Raw genomic sequence first — 8,030 nt, 5'->3', positions numbered from 1 at the left:
CTCTCTCTCTCTCTCTCTCTCTCTCTCTCTCTCTCTCTCTCTCTCCTTTCTTTTTTTTCTGTTTTTAGAGACAATGTTTCTTTCTGTAGCCCTGGGTGTCCTGAACTTTGTGCTGTAGACCATGCTAGCCTGAAACTCACAGATCTGTCTGTCTCTCCCTCCCAAGTACTGGGGTTAAAGGTGTTCACCACCACTACCAGCTAACTTTTTTAATTGCCATGTGATAGTATATAGATTTATAAGGAAGACTGTGATAGTTTGAGACCATTATATGCAATGGTAAGGTCAAATCAGGGTACTGACCATAGTCACCACTTCAAATAATTTTAAATGTTTATTTCGTGTGCATGTGTGCACATGCACCTGCCACCATGTGTGTTTGGGAGTTGGTTTTTTGCTGCCACCTTGTGGGACTAAGGCTGAAACTTAGTTTATCAGGCTTGGTCACAAGTGTTTCTTCCTGTTAAGCCAGTTCTCATCTCAAATATTTGTTTATGTGTGTTAAGAATGTTAGAAAATCTTTTCTAGTGATTTTGAAATATGAAATGTATTGTTACCAATGGTTACCCTACTGTACAAATGGTGTAACAGGATGCTAGAAACTGTTCCTCCTATTGGGTCTGGAATATTACATCCATGGACCTACCCCTGCTGAAGTCTCCAAGGCACTATTTTACTTTGGATTTGGATGATGCCACTGTTTAGCTTCCTCATTGAAGTGAGGCATGCAGGCACTCTTGGTAATTCACATCTGAAGTTATGCTACTGTTTCATAGTTTTGTGGGAAGCTATGCAAACCGTACCTCCTTTCCTGATCCCCAATTCCCTTTGCAGCAGTACTCACTTGTGGAAGTGTACCTGGATACACTTTCACAGCACCCTGTCCAGTGCAACACATGACTTGTGCTTTCTATAAGGCAAGTTGTAAAATTCCTGTGTAGAGTTTAGTTTATATGACTCAAAGACTAACCATTTCACAGCCAACTCAAAAGTTATTTTAGAATTATTTTGTTTTATGTGTGTGAGTGTTTTACCTGCATGTATGGATATATTCTACATGTGCAAATACTACTTGCAAAGATTAAAATACGGTGTTGGATCCCCTGTCATTGGAGCTATGCCTGGTTGTGAGCCACCATGTGGGTGCTGTGTATAGAAATCTGAGCCCTCTGCAAAAGAAACTAGTACTCTCAGTTGGTGAGTCATCTTTCCAGGTTGCACTGCCAAATTTTCATTTAGAGGTTTGATTCAGACCCGGGCTTCCATTCCATCATTTCTCTCAGATGGCTTGTAATACAAATCACAGTTATACTTCATTTGGGGGACTGTTGGTTGAGATAGTTATCACTATGCTGAAGCATTAAGACAGACTTGTCAAAAATGCTGACCATCTGTATCCATACTTGTACACACACATGGAAAAACAGGGCAATGGAGGAATAGCATCAGATGTACTAAACTATCCACGACATGGGTGATGGCAGAAGTACTATTCACATGTTTCATAGGATTGAGTTTAAAATCATGCACAGTGATAGTAGTTGTGTGTTGCTATGTGAAGGATGAAGGGCCTTTCCGTGTTCATTCCTGATAAAACAATTCCACTGGGTAAACATTTGGATCCCCAATCACAGTTGTAATGTACATGTCTACCTACCTAAAAGGCTTTATATTTTGGCTTTCCAAAACCATAACAAAATCTCTTTTTGAAATAGCCTAATGCCAAATAGCAAATGCATTGGTGTTAATTTCATTGATTGATTTTTGCTTGCTTGCTTTTGTTTCTGATTATGTTTTGTTTTCAAGACAGGGTTTCTCTGTGTAGTTCTGGCTGACCTCATATTCAGAGAACTCCCTACCTCTGCCTACCAAGTACTGGGACTAACGGCATGTACCACCTTCACCTGGCTGCATTTCCTTGATTGTTAACACCAGCTTTTCTTTTTTTCAGGCATCAGATGTAGACTGGTAATTTCTACTTTGGTCAGCTTGCTGGTTTCACTCCTGATTTGAAGATTTGAAAATCCATATACCAGCAAGTCAGTGCTAGCCTCTGAAAAAAGAGCATTTTTATTTAGCCCCTGGCAAAGGTAGGGGACTTTCATTTCTGACTGAAAGCCTCCATGGATTTAATGTCCATCAACATGGAAATTAACTATGAATCTAAGTAGAAGGGTGGGTAGAGTATCAAAAAAAAAAAAGGTTTCTTTGTCATTAAAAATATTTATTCCAGCTTTCCCCGAACTCAAATAAAGTCTCAAGACAGCCTTAAAATTTTTCCAAAATTTTTAGTCTTGTGCTGTCCTCTAGTGGCAACATTTGATAAAGCAAGATACTATTGCCTTGGAAAAATTGAAGCAGCTACTATGGCAAAATGCTTTAGCAAGATAATTTGTAAGCTTACTGTTTTTGAGATTGGGATATCCAAACTTAGGGTGTCAGCATATTTTGTGTCTGGTGAGGCTTCTCTCTATTTTGAAGCCAGCCCCTTCTAGCTATAGTGGAGAGGGTCAAAGGGGCTTCTCAAAGCTTTCACCTACCTTTCCTTAGGGTTCTATTCTCACTCACAAGAGTAGAACCCTCCCTCAGGCCCTGCAATCCTACTATCATAACCCTGGGGATTTAGTTTTCTTTGGGCAGTGCAAGGAAGTCATATCATAGCATCTCTTAATATACAGTAAGGGCTGCAAGGAAAGGGCTGTGCTTCAGTATGAGAGTATGTGTCAGAATGCACGTCTAGTACACTGCTCTAGTTCTAGATATTATAGTAGGACTCTATAAAGAAGCAGCCAATAGTACATATGCTTCTGGGTCTGTTTGTTATAAACGGCGTTTACCAGCCTGGGACCTACTCACTTCGACAGCCTTTCGATGTCCTAATTGTGTGACAGAGAAGAGTAATGCTAAAATTCTTCAAGGGTACTAGAGATCCTGAGACATTTGTTCTTCAGTCATCGCAGAAGCCATGTGTCTGGACCTTCTCGAGTGGGTGTAATTACAAATGACAGGTGCATCTGAACATTTTTTTAAAAAAATGATTCTTATTTTTAACTGTGTGTGCACAGATGACATACCTGTGCAGGTGCTCTGGGAGGCCAGAAGAGGGGATAGGAACCTTATGGAGGCAGAGTTAACAGGCGATTGTGAGGTGGCTGGTGTGGGTGTGAGAAGCTAAACTCTGGTCTTCTAGAAGAGTGGCAAGGATTCTTAATTGCTGAGTTATCTTCTCAATCTGTCCTTCCCCACATTTTTAACATTTTAACTCTCTTAAGCTTTTAATTTCCTGATTCTATAATAAACAAAGGCAAATTTGGCCTTTGTAGCATTTTGTTTTCCTGTGGACCAACTCTTGCTTCATTATTTTCTTTTCCTTATTTTTTCCCCAACATAACATCCTTATTGATTATTTGTTAATTTCACACAATGCACCCCAATCAAACTAATTTCCAATTCCTCATAGGTCCACTCTCATACCCTGTGGCCTTCCATCTGCATTCATTTTTAGCCAATCAAGAATTAAAAGCACCTCTTTTAACCTTAAAACGCTAGGCCAGTAAATTTAGAGTCCTATTTCTTCTACCATTGCCCCATATCCTACATACTTAGTGTCCATTTCTACAAATATTTCTTATCTTTTTCTTTAGATAGTAGAAAATTTAAGTCATTTTTTCTTACCTTCTTTCTTTCATTTTTAGTTTTTTGAGGCAGGGTTTCTCTGTCTCTGACAGCTTTGGTGCCTGTTCTGCAACTGACTCTTGTGGACCAGGCTGGCCTTGAATTGACAGAGATCTGCCTGCCTCTGCCTCCCAAGTGCTGGGCTTAAAGGCATGCATCATCACTGCCTGAAGGCATAAATCGCAAACAATCCCACACCAGTTTGGAATTATGATTAATAGAATCGTTATTTATTTAAAAGGGAAAACTTACAGATCACCGTCCCAGACAACAGCCCTCTACACAATCAGGAAAGTAGCCTAGTCACAAGAAGCAGAGCCGGAAGACAGAGCCGGAAGCCAGAGCAAGAGCAGAGGGAAGTGGCCACTTTTTTTAAAGGGAGAGAGACCACGCCCCAATGGGCTGCTATCTCACTGCCTATTGGCTGAAGGAGCGGAAGGAGCTCCCGCAACACCTCCCCCCTTTGTTTAAGTAAGAGAGTATATAATTTCATAGTAGGTTTAGAACTACTATCGGCCATCTCTCCAGCCCCAAGTTACTCTGTTTTTAAAGACACGTGTAGGTTTATTTGTAATGACTCCAGAATAAACTTTTTGTTCGTCTGCAAATTTATTTATTCATTTGAGGCATGGCTTCAGGTCCCCCAGGATGACCTTGAAATTTTCATGTACCTAACAGAAGATGATCTTGAACTCCTGATCTTGCTACCTCTACCATTTGAGTATGGAGATCACAGGTGTGTGCCAGAGCTCTTTATTTATCTTTTGCTGGAGACTCATCCAAGGTCACAAACATACTAGACAAGTATCCTATCAACTGAATTATATCTATAGCTCCATGTTATATTTGAGACAGGGTCTCGTGTAGCCCAGGGGGCTTGCCTCAAGCTCACGTTGGAGCCACAGTTGACCTTGAACATTTCATCCCCTTGCCTACACCTTCCAAGGGCTGAGGATAGAGATGTGTGTCATCTATTTGTGGCTGACTCTTCAAAATTCATCTTTAGTGGGTTGTGATGTCTTAAATCTTGTTCTAGGTTCAGAAGCAAAAAGAAGTATTAGAGTTGAGTCCTCAAAAGATTTGCAAGGTACCGTGGTGAAATCATTTCAGTTTCTTCAGGCAATTCATTTCCAATACAAGACTTAGACTCCTTAGGATAGAAAGTTTACTAAAACATTTAGCATACTTTACTTGCTTAATATTGTTTATGCTGGTTGAAATTCTAACCTTATACTTACTATCTGTTTCTAGTGTATATAGTTTTGTATTGAGTTTAGAGCTCTCTTATTTAACAAAAAGGGGAGGTGCTGTGGGAGTTCTTTCCATTCCTTCAGCCAAGAGCTTTTAAGATACCAGTCTACTTGGGCATGGTCTCTTATACTATACTATACTATACTATACTATACTATACTATACTATACTATACTATACTTTACTTATATGCAACTGTAAAGCTTGTGTGCTCTCATTCTTGCTTCTGGCTGCTAGACTCTGTTCCTGTTCCCCATTTGTACAGAGGTCTGTGATATGTGAGTCTCCCCTAAATAAATAACCCTTTATTATACATAATTCTGAACTAGTGTGGGATTATTTTGTATCTTCCACCATCACATCTGCATCCACATAAACCCTGAGAGAGCTTGGGAAGTAATTCTAGACACAAAAGAATATAGTTAATAACAGCTTATTGATAGCAGCATATTCTCGGGTTGGCTCTGTTTGCTAGAGGATAGCACATCTCATTTAAGAGAGGCTTCCTGGCTCATCTTTAGCTGCAGAAACCTTGAAGCTCTTTTAAGAGGCCCTGCCACTAAACACTTACATGGTGTCTATGAATTGCTGACAGAATTCTCCATGGTGTTGTCGGGGACCTTGAGACACCATATAGTTGTGGCCATAAACTTGGCTGTGGCCAGTACTTCTGGCATGAGGCTAGACTCTCAAAAATCTAAAGAATGGGCTGGATCTAGCCATCAAAGCCACAGGCTTTAATCCTAGCCATATAGCAAATTAAAGACTTGTGTTTTCAGAAAAAGAGGGATATACGGTATAGATAGATTCAAAGACAAAGAAACCTCTAAATGCTTTACAGTGCATTTAAAAATATATGTAGGCTTGGGAGGAAAAGAAAAAGGATAAAGTCCTTAAAACAAAAAAGAAAAAAGAGAGTAGTTGGGTGTGGTGGCACACACCTTTAATCTCAACACTTGGGAGACAGAGGCAGGTGAATCCCTGTGAGTTCAAGGAAAACCTGGTCTACAGAGTGAGAGCCAGGAGAGCCAAAGATACACAGAGAAACCTAGCCTCAAAAAAACATAATTTAAAAATAAAAATAAAAGAAATAGATTTTAAAATAAAGGCATATAAAGATGGAAAATGCACACAGAGTCTGAATACTGTATATTATTGTGTTGTCTTTGAACTCTATGAATACTGAGGAAGGAACAAAAACTGTTTTAAGATATTTGATTATAAATGCTGCTGGATCAATCCAACATATATATTTTGAAAATGCCTTGACTTCAAAATTTAAGTCAAAAGGTATGCTACTTTGGAGAATAGGTTTTGCTTTTGTTTCCACAGGAAATGAGAAGTTGGGGATTCATTCTGGGTTAAGAAAAATCAGGTTTGACCAAAGAAGAACACCTGAGACATCTCAGAAAAGAGTCTATGGCCCAGATGTCTGAGTTCTAGATCCAGAAGAGCCTCAGGACTGCTCGCTGAGATGATCAAGCCTCATAGAATATTCCAGTCAGGACTTGACCATAATTCTAAATTTGTTTTAGGTCTCCATAAGATTATCAGCACCCCCAATCAGCAGGAAGTAGCCTGGAAAACTATGCCCACATTCTCAAAAAATAGATTATGGATATTTATCTTTGTTTAGAATGTTAGTTACAAGTTGTTATGGATAATGGTCAGGAGAAAAGCTAAACAAAGAAGATTCGATTCAGAGTCCTTGTTTTAAAAAAAAATGGGAAGTTCTGAGGGACAATGGTCTGTACCCTGTCACTCGTATTTTAAATAGAGTTTCATCATGGTAATTCTCTGAGAGAGTCAAGGCTTCAGTTTCATCACCATTTTACTATGCATCCTTATCCCAGCATCCATGATCCCACTCCTTCACAGTCTGTTTCCTTATGTCAACAGTGGACAACCCATGAGAGAGCTCTTAGAAGATCTGTATACATTCACATACAGATATCCACAAATACAGCCATATACTTAGAAGGAATTGGCTCACCTGAAAAGAGAAGCCAATATATTTGAAATAATGTACTTATATATCTGGAGAGCCAGAAAATGATTGGTTCTAGCCTGTATACAAAGGCCTGCGAATGGGAGAGGGAAACATACAGCTTCAGTTTGAAAGTCAGGTTCCTTACCCATGATGATCTGATGTTCCAGTTGGAAGGCTGGAGAAGAGTGGAATCTCAGCTCTAAGGCACACAGACAGGAGGAATTCCCCTTCACTGAATGTTTGTTACATCCAGGCTTTCAACTGGATTCTATGATGCCTGCCTTATGATGAAAGATGTTATGCTTTATACATGATTTTAATAGTTCTGTCTCTTGCCATGTGATGTCATACATTGATGGAGGAAGGTCATCTGTCTATGTGTTACTCTCATCGGTTAATAAAGCAACTGCCTTGGATTTTTGATAGGGCAGGATTTAGATAGGTGGAGTAGACAGAACAGAAGGCTGGGACAAAGAAAGCATAGTTGAGCAGACACCATGGAGCTAGCTGCCAGGTCAGACATGCTGAATATTTTCCGGCAAGCCACCACCTCGTGGTGCTACACAGATTATTAGAAATGGGTTAATCAAGATGTAAGAGTTAGCCAGAAGAGGCTAGCTATAATGAGCCAGGCAGTGTTTAAAAGAATACAATTTGGGGCTGGAGAGATGGCTCAGTGGTTAAGAGCACAGGCTGCTCTTCCAGAGGTCTTGAGTTCAATTCCCAGCAACCACATGGTGGCTCACAACCATCTTTAATAAGATCTGGCACCCTCCTCTGGCATGCGGGCATACGTGGAGGCAGAATGTTGTATACATAATAAATATATAAATCTTTTTAAAAAAGAATACAATTTGTGTGTTGTTATTCTGGGTGTAAAGCTAGCCATGCAGGAGCTGGGTGGAATTAAAAGCAGGCCTGCTTGCCTCATCACTACAATACATCACCTCAAGACTCAGTCACAAAAAAGGCTCTCACCAAATATAGACTTCTGTCCATCAGTATCATGATAAGCTTCCTTTCAAACTCAACAATGAAAATGATGACAAGGGTCAATAATCTCATCCAGAATACTCTCACAGGCACATATAGAATCATGTTGGACCAAACATCT

The sequence above is a fragment of the Alexandromys fortis genome, unplaced genomic scaffold (assembly GCF_014885135.2).
Source record: "Alexandromys fortis isolate MF-2015 unplaced genomic scaffold, M_Fortis_MF-2015_v1.1 scaffold_288, whole genome shotgun sequence".
Lineage (NCBI taxonomy): Eukaryota > Metazoa > Chordata > Mammalia > Rodentia > Cricetidae > Alexandromys > Alexandromys fortis.
This window is presented reverse-complemented; position numbering follows the sequence as displayed.